The 18,520-nt window shown below is 32.3% G+C and overlaps 1 long non-coding RNA gene across 1 annotated transcript in view; it reads right to left on the bottom strand.

Annotated features, from left to right (window-relative positions):
- LOC146995383 (uncharacterized) overlaps positions 1-18,197 on the bottom strand; it is a 199,727-nt gene extending 181,530 nt beyond the window's left edge. Inside the window, exon 1 of the long non-coding RNA XR_015043209.1 lies at positions 17,934-18,197. This is a non-coding gene — a long non-coding RNA (uncharacterized LOC146995383). The remainder of the gene's footprint in view (positions 1-17,933) is intronic.
- Between the last annotated feature and the right edge of the window lie 323 nt (positions 18,198-18,520).

The following is an 18,520-nucleotide window of genomic DNA, read 5'->3' as shown; positions in this document are numbered from 1 at the left end:
AATAATAAACTGCTTAAATTTTATATTTTCTTAATCGCAAAAATTTCCTAATATGAAAAGAAACATAAAAAACTTGTGAAATGCCAGATAAGCTCACAATACGACTATGTATTGCTTTTTATAATTATCAGAATCGCTAACTTGAAACATTCATTGAGATCAACTGTTGAAAAAATAACTATACAAAAATATTATTCAAATAACAACTGATCGAAATGAAAAATTATTTATAAACTTAATTAAAAACGTTTTGGCAGATTTGTACACTGATTATTATATGAATGTAAATGACTGGCAGTTTTATGCAAAAATATAACCACTTTCACATCCTGGTATTAAACAGTTTCTGTATCAACTAGATTCACCGTCAATACTTCTAAAATATTACAATGATGAAAATTTAATCATGAGGATTTAAAATTACTTAAGTAAGCATATTAGCATATTATAGGTAGAAGTGGGAATCTAGTAGCATTTTGGAAGTTCAGAAAAACTTTTATCTTTTTATACGAGAAAACTGAGCAGCAGTATAACATCGTAAGCCTCCTCCTGTTTTGCAAAATCTTAGAAATGGTGGTTTTTCTCTTTGGTAAAATTTACAATAAATCCTGGATTGCTTTCTGTGAAGCAATTTCGGAGATCAGCGGAGATTTTCAATCTGGCATTATTAAATAATATACATCAGGAGCTCTTCCTGAAATGCTCCCAGATTAGGTGACATATTAGGATGTCCGAAGATTTTGGAGAACCATCTACCGATATTCTCTTTAATAAAACTGTTGTTAAAGTAAATCCATTAAAAATGGATATTGCCATACTTTTCGACTTATTAAGTATTTCAGGACTTACTGCCAAGAAGTCTAGAAAATTTTCATATGTCTAACTTAGTTCCGGGAAGCTGTTAAGATTCATGTATTAGCTGTTGAATCTGAAGAACTGCCAAAGTAGTCCAAAGATCTTTTACAAGTACTAATTACGATCAAAATGAAGACTAAGAAATTGATTTCCCTTCGTAAAATTATACAATCACTTGCAAGGATCACGAATATGCATTTTACTAGAATTAGAGCTCCTCACTTTGGATGGCATAGGTAGAAAAATGATTTTACACACCATGTAGGAATTTTGCTGATAATTTTCAAGGTCAGTTGTTCTAAATATCCTGGATGTTCTGGATTATTATCATTAATTTAGATGTACGAAGTTTTGTATAAAATTATAAATAAAATTCAACGAAATCTAATAAAGTTCTAAACAGTATTTTCCAAAATTAAATGTAATGATTGATACAACAATTAAGGAAGTGGTTAGAGAGCTCTTTTTTAAACTTTTGGTTATTCTCTCTTATGAAGTAACTGTACTTATGAAGTAAATGCTCCATACTATAAATCCTCTATTATCCCTATTGCTACATTGTATTTTCTAGTAGTGTTATAATCGCTGAAGCCTTAATGGTTGTAGTTCTGATTTTAAGCAATCTGGGTCAAAAACTGAAAAGATGTTGGAAAAAATGTCGCTACATTCTCCAAAATAAAAACTACACTGAAGGGAATTCGTAGCATTCCATCATAGCATATACTTCATAGGAGACGTTTGTAAAAATGGGGAAAGAGAATTATTGGAAATGTTAGAATATCTGCAAACACATTTTTTTAAAAGGGCACAGATGTTTTTTTAACTACTAGTAATCTCTATCTTGGAGTATTTTCTGAGACTTTTATGTAGATATATTATTTTCATTGTTTAATTTTAATCTTTTGCCCCAAAATGATCATAAATCAATTATGATTCTTTCTTAGCAATAACGGCTCATAAACCTCACATAGCCATGTCTCAGACACATTCACATCAAATCTAGAAAGTGGTATTTTCTCATCGAGATAAAAGATCGGGCGAGGCCTACGTATCTAGAACCGGGGGAGAGAATGAAAGATCGAGGACAGGTCAACACGTGCCAATCACGTGAGTGAGCAGGTCACTCATCTTCTGGGACATGTATCCTTCCCTCTTCGAGAAGCACTTACGCACCACTTGACAAAAGATACTCATCTGAAGAGGAATTTTTCTGCTAAGATGGCTTATCACTTTTTTTTTATTGAGGTAGGGTTAAGAGGATAGATTCTTAATTATTACAGAACTATTTCATATTAGGAGAAATGTTCAGAAATACTTTCAAATTTTTCTCTGGTAATTCATTTTGAAAATAAATAGCATTTTGCGTGATCACAGTTTGTATTTCAACAATTTTTGTTCTTAATTTGTTGAGGAAGTTCGCATTAAGTGCTATCTCACTTTTGATTGAATTATTTTAAGTGAAACACTAGAGAGCTATCTGCTGAAAGTCTTCTAATTTTGACTGAAAGCACTACTGGTGAGATCTCACGTTATCATTGACGATCCAAAACGTATATAATGATAACGTGCGTAACATTTTATTACGAATTGCCAAGTAGCTAAAGAAATGGAACGTGATAGATCGTCTCAGGTTCTGTCCTCGGTTAGTGACGAAGAAGGCTATCTGGTTTCATATCCTGGTTGATTCTATATGTTTCTTCCTGTCTTCCCCTTTTTTTGATCAAAAGAAGCTTTGCAACACAAAAGCGGCATGTCATGAAAACACAATCTTCACAAGAATCTCGTGAAGATTGTGTTTTAATTAGAAGTTCATAGAAACATTTGTAAGCATCCGGTTTGATGTAAGATTCGAAGTACAGTTTTTAATGTTAGGTGGAGAATTTCTCTTGCAGACAACAATGCGTAGTGTGCAGTATTGGTATTTAATTCTATATTGCGATTGGTATATATCTGCGAAACTAACTCACGTAACATTTTATGTAACTCTAATGGAAAATGCCTTTTGTTTTACTTAATCGTCCGAAAGAAAACCGTTTCTCTTACTTTAAGCAGGTTTTATTACTACAGTCTTACTGAATACTGGCTATGCATGCAGATTACTGAATGCAAGTCATATCAATGCTGTATGCAAAATACGGTCTCTTCAGTGTCAAATAGCACCACAGTATTGTAATGAAAAGGCCATCTGTCATAAACTTTATGTTCATCTATATATTTTTCACGAATACGGATTAATCAGAAAAGATTTTCCTTAGCGAAAATTGGTAGATAGGTAGTTAACAGATTTTTTTATTGTAAAGGATGTTTGCTTTGGGTTATATTTAAAAATAAATGGAATGTCTTCATAAAAAATAAAAAAAGTTACCTACCTTTATAAAATAATGACAAAAATTGCTCTCGGAGGGCAAATCTGTGCAATTAGAAGTCACATGTAGACGGAACAGCAGCGTACTCAGATTTATTCAATCGTTTATTAGAAGACAGAGAAGTTTAATAATGTTTAAATGAGGTATTGTCACCGCTACTATAATATGTCATATACTATAAAAAACACGTCTAGAGACCAAAAAAAGTAGATATAAGAGTTAGTTTTACATGGCAAGTATTGGCATATGCTCGTTCTCATTTTTTTCTATATCTTCCCACACGATGATATTTTTCAAAAGTATCATCGTGTGGGATCATGATGATACTTTAATCTTTATCTCATATTGAATGATACCTTATTATACGAATGATAAATTTTCCTCGTATAAGCTAATACAATAACAGCTTAATACAATACTTAATTAACAACAGTACCTAATATAAGGAAAATTTACACAGATTTCTTCATTCCTTAAATTGTTTTGCTTCCACAAATATAGAAAAAGGCCGAGCACTAATTAATAACTCATTATAATCAATTTATAATAAAATGTTGTCAAATTAACCCTTTAATTTTGTAGCTATGTCTACAAGAATTTTCAACTCACTTCTCTGAGAGATATGTTCTGCTTTGATTAATAAGGTAGCCTAAACAGAAAGTAGGTAAAATATTGCAAAAAACTGTAGATATCAACGAACAATTTAGCTTCAACAGATTGCCTTCGGCATAATTAAAGGAAAAAAGTAAACATTGAACATATTGCATGTAAACAGAGTATTCCATTTATCTTTCACCAGTCGTGCCCAAACCTGAGACTTCTTTCCATCTTAGCAAGTCCTTCATGCTAAGTTTTTTAAAAGTTCTTTTTTGCCAAGGTCACAGCATGCGGTTTTGACCTAAAGTATAGTGTGTTCTTGTGTTCTATGGGGGTGCGGCCATACAAAACGATGTAGGGTCTGAAAACTGGGCGGTTACACAGTTCTTGTAGGAGCTTCGTCAAAATTTGGCCCAAGGCCCTTTAGCCCAACCTGTTGTCTGTTCTAGCTGCCTGGCTACTTTTTTAAAATATCAGTATTAGTGCCGCGGTATGTGATCGACAAAATTAGTTGTATGCGCGTATTTTATGCTTCAGTAATAAGGTTTACTGCCTGCCATTCATGTTAAATACTTCTGTGTTCCTGGGGATGGAATTCGCAGAAGAATCATTCATCATTCCGCATTTATGAAGAAGTGTCAAGATTATAAATTCCTTCATGTCGATCAATAATGTTTTGCTTGTTGCAGATGTCTTCTTATCGATAAAAGTGTGTTATATGCAGGATATGCTTAAATTTGATTCCAAAAAATTCTTTTTTAATACCGTAAATCTTTTAATATCCCATCTTTACATCATATTTTCAAGTAGTGTTATTATCACTGAAGTCTTAATCGTTGTAGTTCTAATTTAAAGCAACCTGAGTAAAAAATTGGAAAGGTGTTGAAAAAGTGTCATATTTCCATTATCATGAGAAAGATTTAGCTTTTGAGTCAAATCTTTCGATAATATGTATACATTTTTACTACTGTATGTTGAAAATTCGATGAACTTTCAGAATTTTACAAAAGGAAACGAATTTTTATTTAAATAAATTGTAAATAATAAGGTAATAGCTTCGTCTACAAATTATAATGCTCTGAGTTCACAGAAATTCCGAAGTTTTGGAAAGAAGTACGTTTTTCACAATTAAACTGCATTCGTTCATTAATATACCCTGTTTGTCAAACTAAAAAAGCTATTAACAGAGATATATCCTGACTGTGATTTATTGGAAAATTATTAATAACCATTTGCACAAATGCCTTATGTAACACAATTAACCGTCTCTACCAGATGATTAATCTTATACTGAATTCAAATCCAAATTTACAGTCAAACAGAAATGATAGGAAATTTTTTCACTGTTTTGCAACTAATCTTTCCTTAATATAGTATTGGGATACTTCTGCCATAAATTCGAATCTCACATCTTCACTTAAAGAAGTTAACAAACGTTTGATCATGTTTTGTGGAACTGCATGCCACTCACTTTTCAGATCCTAGAGATTTTAGAGAGTCATTTGGCGCACTGCAGTTCGGTTTCGTAAGACATCACACGCACACTCACTGAAGCTTCAGTCTGTATTAGCAGGATATTTTCTGCTTCCAATTACCGTAACAGAGATGCTTGACCCAGGAGAGCATTTTGATCCATTATTAAAAAAATCTGACTAACAGCATCTCTAAACAGCCTTACGTGGGTTTCATCCGTGACCGGTTATATAATTTGCGTCAAAGATATCCAGTTTCTTGTAGACATTTTAAATAATTCTGCCTCAAATCATGAAAGAGCTTTCTCGAAAACGAGATGTTTTATAAATAAAAGACAGCGAATCCTATATCCTTCCTTCCTTCTAGACGTCTAACAGCAGATCTTTTAGATCCAACAGCAGTCTTCCTTCCTTCTAGTCTTCCAGATCTGGCTAACAGCATCTTCTATCCTTCTAGACGTGCCATGCTGCTGAGATCCTATTCGAGTCTGTATTAAAAGAGAGCGCTTGTGATTATATAGTGCCTATGTGGCTTTTATCCAGAAGTTCTTTTGAAAGGTTAGCAACTAAAGAAAAAAATGAGAATTGCTGATTCACGATAGGAGTGTTACTCAAGTTATGTACATATATATATATTCTTATGGATGGTCTGTATATACGTTTCTTATATTGTTTTCTCTTGCAATATATTTGATCTGCTATTTTAACTCATTACTGAATTTGGCAAACGGTTTATTCTTCCCCAATAGGATAAATGTACAAAGCTAAAAGCCAATCAATACATCAAAAGGATACGGATACTTTGTATCAAAACTAGGATGAAGTTTAGGCAGATAAGTATCCTGTTCTCGGGTTTAGTTAAATAAATCAATTCAGACAAATTCAGAGTTTTATGGAAATTCTAGTGCGATAACTGCTTTTTACAGGGAAAAAGGATAGCAAGTTTGGATACTGCAGCACTGATTTTCTGGGTTTTTATGTTTTAACTAATGGTTCCAGTAATTCTGTAGAGGTTATCCTACAAATATCTGAACAAATGATACGAAGAGGCATGTTTTCCCATTTATTGTTCTATAATAAAATATGAATCACATTTATTGGATTTTTACAGTTAATCTTTTCCTTTGAATTTTTTCTATACATAAATTTCGAAATATTAAATTTTATTTTATGGACAGAATAAATTTAAAACGAGCATTTTAGCCTAAACTAGACGCCGGATTTGTAGATGATCCCAAAAAATGATCTAATGTTATCTCAATGGGGCGCTTAGTGCAAAAAGTTATTATAGTGCAAAAGTTAAAAGTTTTGGACTTCCGTATCAGGAATCCGGAGCTTTCTGAATGAGTGCCATTCTTCAGGTTCTTAATTTTTGACTTTAATGTATCTTTGAAAAATACTTACAATTAATGATTTCTCATCATTAATTTTTTTCATACGCAAATTTTCTTTCATACTATACATTGACCTAACTTCTTGGTTTAAGATAACTACAAACTTTAATGTAAACTTTCACTGTTACTACTCATGAAATTTAGATGGAAAACTAAGCTCATAATGCATGATGTTTACCTCTTTATGTATTTAGAATAATAAATTTAAGCTACATCGCCATGCCTTTTAAAACTAAATTTTTAATGTAATTAAATTATTCTGAAATCAACTAGTGGTGGACTTAAAAAATCAAAATTAAAATTAAAATTAGAAAAGGGAAAGAAAGTGTGAAATATTTTAAACTTTTAAACGGTTCCCAAAAAGGGTTTGTTAAGGATTCTACGCCCTCGCTGAACTCGAGTCTACCAGTAAGTTCTTTGAACTTACGCCACATACACATACAACAACACTACAACAAAATCACAAAGTTTTTTTAATCTGCATATGTTTAGTATTCGCGATTTAGTGTTAAGCACTGGCATTATTTATGTATATTTTTTCAGATTTTACAATTCATCATATCAATATTTAATTTTCTTAGTAAGATGACTAACAAAAGAATTTCGTCTTTTTGTTATTGAATTTTTATATGTTACCTTCATTTAACACATTCTTTGCTCTTAAGCAATATAAAATTTAATTTGAGGGTAAAATAACAAAATATTTTCAAACAGCGTATCATTAGAATTCCTGATAGAGTGTCAGAGGTTGCAGACATATTCGCTATGTTATTTTTTTAAAAACTTGCCTGTTCAATTGAAATAGTGCTTTAACAGTGATGAAAGAGTAATTTAATAAAACAAAGAATGGTTGTTTAAAGGAATCTTTAATGGCTTAAAGATTATTTTTTTCAATTTTTATGAAATTCTTCAAACATTCATTGAAAAGTTTTGATTTTAGAATTCAGAAAAATATTCTTAACGACATTCCAGTGTTTCATACTTAAGTCATGAAGATGTTTCGAGCTGGTTTAAAAATGCTGCTTTTAAGACTGCTGGTAAAGGCAGTCTTAAACAAAATACTACATTCAAGTTTAGAACATAATTTGTTTCTTACCTTATAACTACATTTTGGGACAGTAACCTAATAGGATGGCTGCTATTTCACCTTCTGGTTACCATTTAGTGTTTGCATATGTTATCAATGTGGGAAGAATGTTGACTGGATAAAAAATTCGGGAAAATCATGAAAGAATAAAAGTATTTAATAATTTTTTTTCATCTAAAATTTCAAGAAGTTCCACGACGGTCTATACACTTTGAGATTTCAAGATAGACTATCTTTATTTTTTTCCGTACGGTAATTCAGGTTAATTATCGATTTGTTCTTAGTGGAAGATTTCAACTAAGAATAGCATTTTTTAACATCAGAAATGAGTCAGTAGGCTTTGATTTGTTCAACCTTTCTATTATTTAACCAATGCATTTACTTGTGGCAAAGAAGAAATCTGATATCTTCCGGAAGTCGTTTGCTTTCAGGCTTAATTTCCTTTTTGAATATTTTGTTCATACTTCATGACTTGCTGCATGGTCTCATCGCAAGAATTATTCATATTTTCACATAAAGTTCATTCTCCTTGTTTGTGAGTTTAATCGGAAATAGCAAGGGGAGGAATGTAGTGAGTTGCTAATTTTTCATCGTATTAATCCAGATCATGTATGTCATCTTTCACTATGCCCTAACTAGAGTAATTCTTATTAAAAATTAACAAAGAAAATGTCTTCGTCCTACTATAGAGATTAAATTTGTGAAATGTAATTCCAGTTGACGTTATATCTTCCTAATTGAGTTAAGTTACAAATATAGTTATATAGCGGCGTTTTATGTTTTATTTAGCCCCTTTTTTCCATTTTTGGGGGTACAATTTCGAATACATCTTAACATTCGCAGATAGTAAAGAAGCAATTGAAACTTTGAAATTGTGTTCAGATAGGAATTCTATTGAATAAACCGTTAATCTGCCTGCCTAAGCAGCCATTCTTAATCTTGATTTAACTAAAGTTGTTTTAGGCTCTATTATTTGTGTTTTAATAATTTTCATTATTTCGTATAAAGAATCACAATTTTACGTGAAATTTAAAATTTTCTTCTCCCGATGGCTTTTTATATTGCTATTTAATTCCATACTTCTATAGGATTAATTTTATACTTTTATAGGATGCTTTTAATGGATAATTCCAACTAGTAGAAATATTGGAAAATAAATTATTCATGAATTTCTGTTCGTCGGAATTTTAGCTTTACTTATTTATGCTTAACTACTTAACTATTTCATTAATTGCACCTGTATAAAAATTGTGTCCTCATACAGTTTTAAGCAGTGAAGAATAATTGAATTAGTATTCGTATATAACTATTCTGCACAAAAAGCAGTCTTGAAGACGTTCCATTCGTAATTCGTATTTTAATCCTTTATTAAAATCAAAAGTACGCTATTTTTTAATATGTGTAGCTATCTACATAAAGTGGTATAAGATAAGAGAAATTTTAAGATTATTTACATTAAAAATATCATGTTTCAGTGGAGAATGATTTTCGGTGAAATATGAATGGTCTTTTCACAGACGGAGTTAGAATTTGCAACCTAAATCACTACCGTCACATTTCGCAAACAGATCTTTTGCGTGTTCAGCACGAAGTAGATAAACATATTAGACTTACATATTCAACTCACAAACGTTGGTTTTGAAGTCAACCATTTATTCCAGACCAAATTTGCTCCTTAGATCCGAAAAAGACTGTAATTGCAACATTCTCAACTCCGTTGCACACTGATAATCCCCATAAAAAGAACAATATTTTACTGAGGGCTTACTGTATCCATCTAAGCGGAACTCTATATGATCAAGATTCCCTATCTGATCTCAGTGAATCGCTAGTGTGTCTTCAAAGAGAATAAAATTGATAGTACTGACTCGCAATTGAGTTGTCTCACAATTACGTACTAGTAAAGCAAGCAACGATTTTAACACAATCCAAAGGAACTCCCTACATGCTTAGCGAAGAGAGAAGTAAGCACAGACGATAATTATACACCAAGGTAAGAAAATGATTGCTTGAAGAGAAAACAATTTATAAAATCTCTCATGCGATAAAGCGCACGCTTAAGAATTCTTTTTGTTTTGTTCTGATGCCAATGATTCCTTTGATGCAATTTATCGAAATCTCAGCTTTTTACTGCAGTACATTTTTAGAACATACTGACTGTGCAAAATTATACTTAATGCTTATATCTTTTGATGAAAATACACCTGTAAAGCATTAACATAAGCGTTGGTATCAGAGTTTACCTACAGCTACCAGTTTTAGATGTATCTTGTCCAGCTATCAGTTTTAAGAAGGTAAGAAAGTGTAGGTATTAGTTTAAGTTAATTAAAAGAAAGAAGCAACTTTTAACGAAGGGAAGCTGGAAGAAAATGAACAGCAATAACACAGAAAATATAAACTGAACATTAAAGCTGGTAGTTAATTTGCCCTGTCACAGACTGGAAAATCTCACATATTATTAAAATGGCTGTCCCTCTATGTAAGCATAAAATAACAACAAAACTTCATTATACTATAGGATCTAGCTTTCTTAGGTACCGTGAAATTAGACCAGAACCTTGAAAGACAGTTGGAGAGTTTTTGCTATGATTTGTAAGTACCACAGAGATAGGTAAAGAGTACTTTACACACTTTACCTGTCCACAGAGACTGAATCAAACTGAACTTTATTTAACTGAAATAAAATTTAATATTAGGCACCAACTCTTGCTTAAAGAAGCCAACAATTGTGGGTTAAAGATAATGGATGAATTAAAACTAATAAAATTAAGCATTAGCTAACGGCTGCACAGTATAACTAGCGCATAAGCTGTCTCTGACCTAAGTCGGTGTAAACAAGTCTAATGACAAGAATAACACAACGCCGCCGAATGCTGATCAGTAGAGACATCAAAGCTAACAGCGTGGCCTTAAAACAGAATCTAATTTCATCCTCTAAAAACCTACCTTTAAATCATTTCTACTTGCTAACCTAATTTGAAGCTGGAAATTTATATTCTGGCAGGGAAATTGAAACGAGCCTGGTAGGAGAAGGAATTAACATTAAATAGCGGCACATAAACGGAAATGATTCTGTACAGTAAATAAATAATGATTATGAGATGCAAACAATGTGTCATTATTGAGTTTCTGGCAGAAAATGAATGCAGTCTGTCAGGCATTCACAAAAAACTACACGATATTTACAGAGACGATACCATTGACAACAGCAATGTACATAGGCGAATGAAGATGTTTAAAGAAGGGGAAACAAGCACTACATTAAAACTGTTCGGCGAAAGCCTTTAATGCAACCAGGGATTCTAATTTTCAGTAGATGATCAAACTGAATCAGATGGAAAATTCACGAGTTTTTGCACAAGTGGGCTATAGCAAAGTCAAATAACACAGAGAAGGTGGATAACTTAGTTTATAGTAAAGCGTATCCAATTCGACAAATGACATTAAAGCAAAAAGAATTTGCTCTGATATATTAGAAGCTCTAAAAGCCAATACAGACCTTCTCTCACCTAGTTAATGCCAGAAGGGGAGGCATGGATAGATCTGCATGATCCATAGACGAAGAATCAATCTAAACGTTAGAGCGTTTGAGGAACTGGGATATCTCTCTTCTATAAGTATTATGAGATTTTAGAGCCAGCAATCGGTACAGAAGTTATAATTGATTATTTTTTTAATGACTAGGGCATTCTTCTTCTTTTTTGTTTTCGAACATCATCTTAATACCAGTGGTAAATTTGGTCGTATGCATAACGTCTTAGCTAAATGCTTTCGACACAAATCTTTCAGAAATAAATCCACTCTCGGAAGTGTATTTGCTTTGTTTTTAATTTACGAGACTAATTGTTTTTCGAAGTTCTGAACCAAATTGCAAAATTTTAATTTTCAGTACATTGAAATAATGATGTTTCCTTCTGCTGATGTCTGCTGTCAGTTTTGTTTTAAATTTCAGTTTTTGTTTAATATCGCGACTTTAGCATTTAACTGAACCTTAAAACTAGGAAGGTTTCATATGCAGGTGACATTTTGTAGATTTACCGCCTATTTAACTATTTAACTATTGAAACAAAACTATGAATACAGAGATTAGTAAGCGGGGATTAATGAAAAGCTCATCAGAGACAAATGAGTACGAATTTACTATTAGATTTCGTCAAATAACAGTAAGATTATCTCTCTAAAGTGTGAAAATCCTTCATGGAGGGCTCTCTAAAGGAAACTTTCATATTCACGCTAAGCAGGGGATAAATCACGAAGGCGCTAAGCAGCCCATTCATTCAATAGAAATTTGGACTTAGATCAAGCTAATAGAATTTAAAACTCGTAGTTATTCAGCCGTTGTTGAGAATAAGAATGAACTGGACTGGATTATTGACTGACGGCACAGTGCATTAGGAATCTGCCGAAGGGAAGGTGTACCCTCCATGGATAGTTTTCTAAGGGAAACTGGTTCTTATTCACATTACACAAGCTGGTAAATAAAGAAGAATGAAGGGTACTATAAATACAAAATTGAAGAATCGATGTTTTAATGTATGAATATTTTGTTTGCAATCTGATATGAAAATTTTCAGATTTAGAAATTAAAACTTGAGAAAGAAATGAATTTGTATACAAATATATTTGTTTTTACAGTGATATTTTACCTTTTTCAAAAAATGAAGGAGTAATATAGGCATTAAAACATCTTTTTTTAGAGAAGATTATTATATAATATATTATTATGGTAAAAGGTATAAGATTATTATGGTAAAAGGTATATAAACTGAAGGTGGTACGGATGTTAGTTAATCAATCTAGAATGATTTCCCCTCTTCTTCATTAATTAAAGGCCAATTTCAATATCTCACCCAAACATTCTATAGAAAGTGTCGAGAACTTTCAACTTGGTGTGCTATGTTTAAGTTGTGAACATCATTACAAAATACTACAAAAAAATAAAAAAAGAAATATCTGACCGCTTTGAAGACATATCCCTCGTAGGCGTCAAAGGAGAGTTAAAAACAAAACATAGGGTGTTCCCGAAATTGAGTAAGCACCTGCAATGTGAGTTCCGCCCCTCTAAGAAGTCTGAAGTTCAAAAGAGGGAAAATAGATAATAAAAACAATAAAAATAAAAGAATCCTTTAAAAAAACCACGGAAAAAAAGAAAATAATTACATAGTATCTCGGAACGAGTTAAGTTCAGCCGTTAAGAAAGCTGGGAATTTTTGAAATATACCGCTTTTCTTTTTAGTTAACGTCGCATTTTCTGCTTCATATTCTATTTACGCACGTAGCAATTACGTGACGGAAGTTGTTGCCACCCCGTATTATATAAGTGATAAAAATTACGCCTGGGCCTTTTTTCTTTTATCTTCTACTTTTATGATATACGGAAAGTATTTTTTTTAATATGAAAGTTATTTTGATGGAAATGCCTTGCAGGCTTGGATTCTATACAAACTGTCTTTGCTAACACAGGAAGTCCCAAAGTCATATTTATCTTATTATTTAAAATGCGTATTTATTTATTTTCGATAAAAGCATATATGAGTTCTAAATGACATTCATATATATATATATGTATATATATATATATTCTCTCTTATTAGTGTGGAGAAATTAAAAAGAAACTAAAACCATTTGAATCCCACCTCCGATAGAGTTTGAACTCATCAACTGATAACTCGATTTCGATTCTGCATCAGCATAGAAAAAGAATGTTCTGTAAAATTAAAGTGGATATTACTGCTTTCTAAATTAAACATACTTACTATGCTAGTCTCAAACGTATAAATAATAGTATGGCCTATCTTATGTGTACAGAAGTGGTTTTTTAGGATTAACTGTTTTGTAAAAGACATGACTTTAAACTTCAAAATTCTGTATTTTGTTGTAAATTTATGAACGTGTTTGTATTTATTTTTTCATATCTGTGCAATTTTATCTATTCGCTTTTAAGTATTTGAAGTATTACTGTTCTTGGTTTATTTATTTACAAACTATTTTCTTTCTTTCTTTTTTTGTCCTACAGCTGGACACTTGGTGTAATGCATTTGTCTAAGGTGGCCATCATACATGTAGCCCTCTCATTATCTAAAACATTATCTAAAATACATTACAATGGTAGACCGATATCTAACCCTCAAGTGAAGGCAAAAGCGCACATATACAGTCGATTTCATCCACGCTCTAATTCCAGGATAGCAGTTGTACACTAATCACCTTACCTCCCAGAGCGACCTGTTTATTTTATTATAATTTTGTACATATTTCTTGCGTATTTTGCTCTATTTTTAAATTATACTTATTAATTGGATTTTTGTAAGTTTTATTCTGTTGTAGTGTATGCAATCTTATGCTAAAATTCTTCTTTATTTCATAAATAGAATAAATAGAACTAGAGATATAGGCTACTGAAGTTTATAGAGCTTTAGTGACAAATTCTGTCACTTTGGCAGCATCTCACCTAATTTGGCAGCAGACTGAAAGAGAATATCTCGAGAGGCTATTCAGGTTGGCCAGTTCAGTTATGCATTCCAGTTTGTACTCTTTCTTCATCGTTGCTTTACATTACTCTAGTGCTCTTTTGAATTCCGGCATAGTGCACTTTTGACATCAAGCTTTAACAATTTTTCGAGGAGGATGAGAGGGGTATTTCAAAGTTATTATTATTTTAATGATTTGATTGCTTGAAGGATGTGCTTGATATTGTATAATAAATGGATATAAAGTGATGCGAAGTATAATTATTTTACTGTCACATATATATTCGATGCCATTATCAGTGCTTCCTTATTAAAAATAACGACACCGAATTAAAACGTTGATCTTAGGATTCTTGTCCATGAAAAAAGGTTTCGTTGAATTTTCCTATGCATTAACGTTAAGCCTTCCTACGAGAAAGGTCTTCTAACCTCGAATTTGAGCAAAGTTTTCAGAAAAAATACATAATTTAATTGACTTCTTTAGGAGTACATAACTGTAGAAGAATCTGGTGATAATGTTATATAGCAGGGGTAGCCAACCGTTTTATATATGAGATCTACTTTTTATTTTAAAAGTGTATCACGATCGACTTGTTATCATAGGTGTAGTCTAAGGGGGAAGAAGAGCGTAAAATGCATAAAATGTTTATACACGGTGTTTCAGTATAAGGTGCATTCCAGCGAGGTAGGGGTAGATAAGTAAAATATATGTTCACAACTTTTTTATTTTTTGTTTTTTAAATCACTTATTAAGTTTTCGAGATATAGGTTCATGAAGAAAATGAATTTCCAGACCCAACTATAAGTAGCAGCATTCCGTACATGCGGTACCTAAAAAATTCGATTTTTCTACACTTTTTCAAGATAAATTTTTACTAAGTTAAAATGCAATTTAATTTTTTTACCTACTGCCATGTATAATTTGATGTACTATTTGTTCGTTAATTATGAAAAAGTTGTTATACAAATGTACTGTATGGTTCATAATTTGATTTCAATATTTTACTTTCGCATTTTTTTGGGCCAGGAGAATTTAACATGAAAGAAAAACATGGCTTATTTTTTGCTAATTTATCAATAACTCGATGAGCATACGTCATGCTGAAATATGGATATAAAGTTTATCTACCTACGTAAAAAACAACAACAAAAGATCTCTAAACTCATGTCAAAGGAGAAACGAACATGGATAATTATTAACATTATTTATTAATTCAAAGTAGCTACAGATAAAGACAAATTTAGAATTTACTTTATTGCCTTAACATCAATAGGAAGATTGATTTGTATGTCCCTAACCAAGGAATCAGAATTAGGTGTATATCCTGATTCAGATTATTTTGTTGCAGATCTCCTATTAGCAAAGTAACTTTTGTTTTATATGCGTCTATGTAGCTGATCATATCAATTATTGTTTTATTTTTACCTTGTACTTCTAAATTTAAATGACTTAATATTGAAGTAAAATCAGTTCAGAATGCTAAGTCATTAAGGCAAGTTTCTTCATTTAAAATTTCACAGTTTCCACTTTGTTCGTGAAGAAAATCTATAATTTCAGCCAATCAATCACGAAACCGGTGCGAAAATTTACCTCTGCTTAGCCATCTGACATCGGTATGAAGTAATAATTCAGGTTGGCCTTCATCGAGGTGAAGTTGGAAGAAACGCCGTTTGAGGGAACTTCCTCGAATTGAATTAACAGTTTTAAAAGCTATGTCCATTACCTCTTTTGTGTTTAGTCTCTTGCTAGCAAACACTTGTTGGTGAATTATGCAGTGATACCTTAAAAAGGCAGGGAATTCATCTTCCTTTTGACATTAGGGCTATAAATCCATTTATGCTACCTATCATTGCAGTTGCGCCATCGGTTGTTATTGAGACTAATTTAAAAAGTGGTACTTTCAAATCATTGAGCAAGTTTTTAAAGGCTTTGAATATGTCTACATCTCTAGTCCTTTCCTTCAAATTATTGTTATTCTTAAATGTATTTGTAATACTGTTCCTTATTTTCCTGTCAGTGTAATAACCGCAGTTTAGAGATCTATTGTCGAGAATGCTCACTTATCAAGTAAATAGATATGTAAGAAAGGCAATTTGATTTTAAAAAAAAGAAAAGGCACTTACATTTTAAGCAGAAGAAAAATTGAAACCCAAAGTGGGCACTGAGGATAAATAATGTTTATTAATAATAATAGTGTTAATACAAAAGAAAAGCAGCTACCGTATGACACTACCAAATATTCAAGCTAACTGAGTGCGTTTTTCGATGAGTCGAAGCCCTAACAGATGCGTCCGGTGACAAGTGTAAAACATAAGTCAAAATGTATTGTGCTGCATGGGCGGAGATCGCAGTGTCAGGCTGTCAGAATACTATTGCTAAAAGGTTTTGTCTTCTACAATCGCTTCAAAGTTCATTGAATACTGAATTCCACTACAGTCATTAGCTCATTAGGTTTCTTGAAGCAGGATACGTGAAAAGTATGTAATGACCTCGCGAGGACTCGAACCTGGACCTCTCGAATACGCATCGAGTGTGCTACCGTTGCACCGCGAAGGCACGCTGGAAGCAGGACGAAACCATCTAACAGAACTGTCCTCGTGTGCTTTGTCATATTCAAATAATCTAAGTGAAGATAACCTAACTTTCCAGATATTCATTTCCAGAAGATGAAACTACTGAATGATTGATGTTGACAAAGACAAGCCGCTTGAAATTATTTACATATTGTTTTAATTAAATGAAAAATTAATGAAGCTTACAGAGTTGAAATTATGTTATATCTGGGAATAACAAAAGAAATAGAGGATGACGAAGAAGAAAGTTAAAATAAAATCATTTTACATGAAAAGGATGCCGTAGCGCCATTTCAGAAGCAATAAATCTTTCTTTTTCAGGATTTTATTCTTACATTATGTTAAAAATCACTCACAGATTTTTTAACCACATTACCGAGACTTAGTCCTACAATCAAGCCTTGCCGGATAATGAAATATATTCTAAGATGCGTAATAATCGGGCCCTTTTTCTGTATCTAATATGAGTGGTCTCTGACCCCTTTTCAAAGGTGTTTTCTCGAATGGTGTTTGTGAGGTGATATTAACAGCAGATATATTTAAACCTTTCTTGATGAAAATTAATACAATTGAATTTGATAGTTTCATTTCGTATATCTTTAACAACTTTTAAAGTTTTTTAAGGTACTTTTTCCGCCTTCTTAGCATGCCTTCGTGGAGTAGTGGCGAGCACGCTCGACGGGTATTCGAGAGGTCCGTGGTTCGAGTCCTGACGAGGGCATTGCTTATTTTTCAAGTCATACAGCTTCGAAATAACCTTGTAAGGATTTATATTTATTTTAAATAACCAATTTTATTTACTTTGTTATTGTATCCTATAAGCCTTCAATCCTCTAATTGTCAATGCCAGAATATTTAAATTTGGTTGCGCTCGTGAAGGAATGCAAATTCTACATTGAAGAAAGAGTTTAAAAACCAAGGCTCAGTAAGAGAGAGTTTGGCTATTGCCGTCACCTTTTGTAAACAATAATATAGAAATCTTTTATTTAGGTCTACCGTGAAAAGCACTTTCTGCGTAAAGCTTTTGTGTAACTATCTAAATTTAGATAATCTAATTATTCATTTTAAAATTATTGCAAAAATATTTCTCTGTTTATCAAAGTGTAAATAATACTCACGGTATATTGAATTGGAGTTAGTTGCTTCTCTTATTCATCCGGATCTCTTGTCATTGAATTTTTGATTTTTCTCTAGGAACAATATGATACACAGATGACTCATACGTATCGAAAAGTATCCTTTTAAGGATTCTTCCTCGTTTTCTGTAGTTATTCTTTCTTCATGTGACGCTCGAATTCCAACACATGCGCGTGGAAGAGATTCGTTCACGCTGAGCAGCACCACGCAAGGGATATGGAAATCAAACCTTACTTAAGAGATTTAGGTAGTGATGTCCTTGATCACAGTATCTGTTTTCGGTTCTACTCTGACGCTTTACGATCCCATCTTTTCTGATCAAATTATGAATGGACGTTTGAAGCAGAGGAGAAAGAAGGGGAAAATTATGAATGAACTTAAACGATTGAATAATTCATTACGGTAAATTAATTCTCTTAGCTGAACAGAAAAAGGGCAGTTCACTAATGGCCTATAGAAAGCGTCGAGAAAATACGCAAAGCATATTTCATTGATTCATTATCATACATAAACGGATTGGCGTGTCGGTGGACAAGTTAGAAAAAAATCTTCGTCTTTCTTTCATCGG

The sequence above is a fragment of the Stegodyphus dumicola genome, chromosome 9 (assembly GCF_044657685.1).
Source record: "Stegodyphus dumicola isolate Sdum_Otavi_A_Nest chromosome 9, ASM4465768v1".
Taxonomy (NCBI): Eukaryota; Metazoa; Arthropoda; class Arachnida; order Araneae; family Eresidae; genus Stegodyphus; species Stegodyphus dumicola.
Note: the sequence above shows the minus strand (reverse complement) of the source record. Positions and strands in the feature narration are given on the sequence as shown.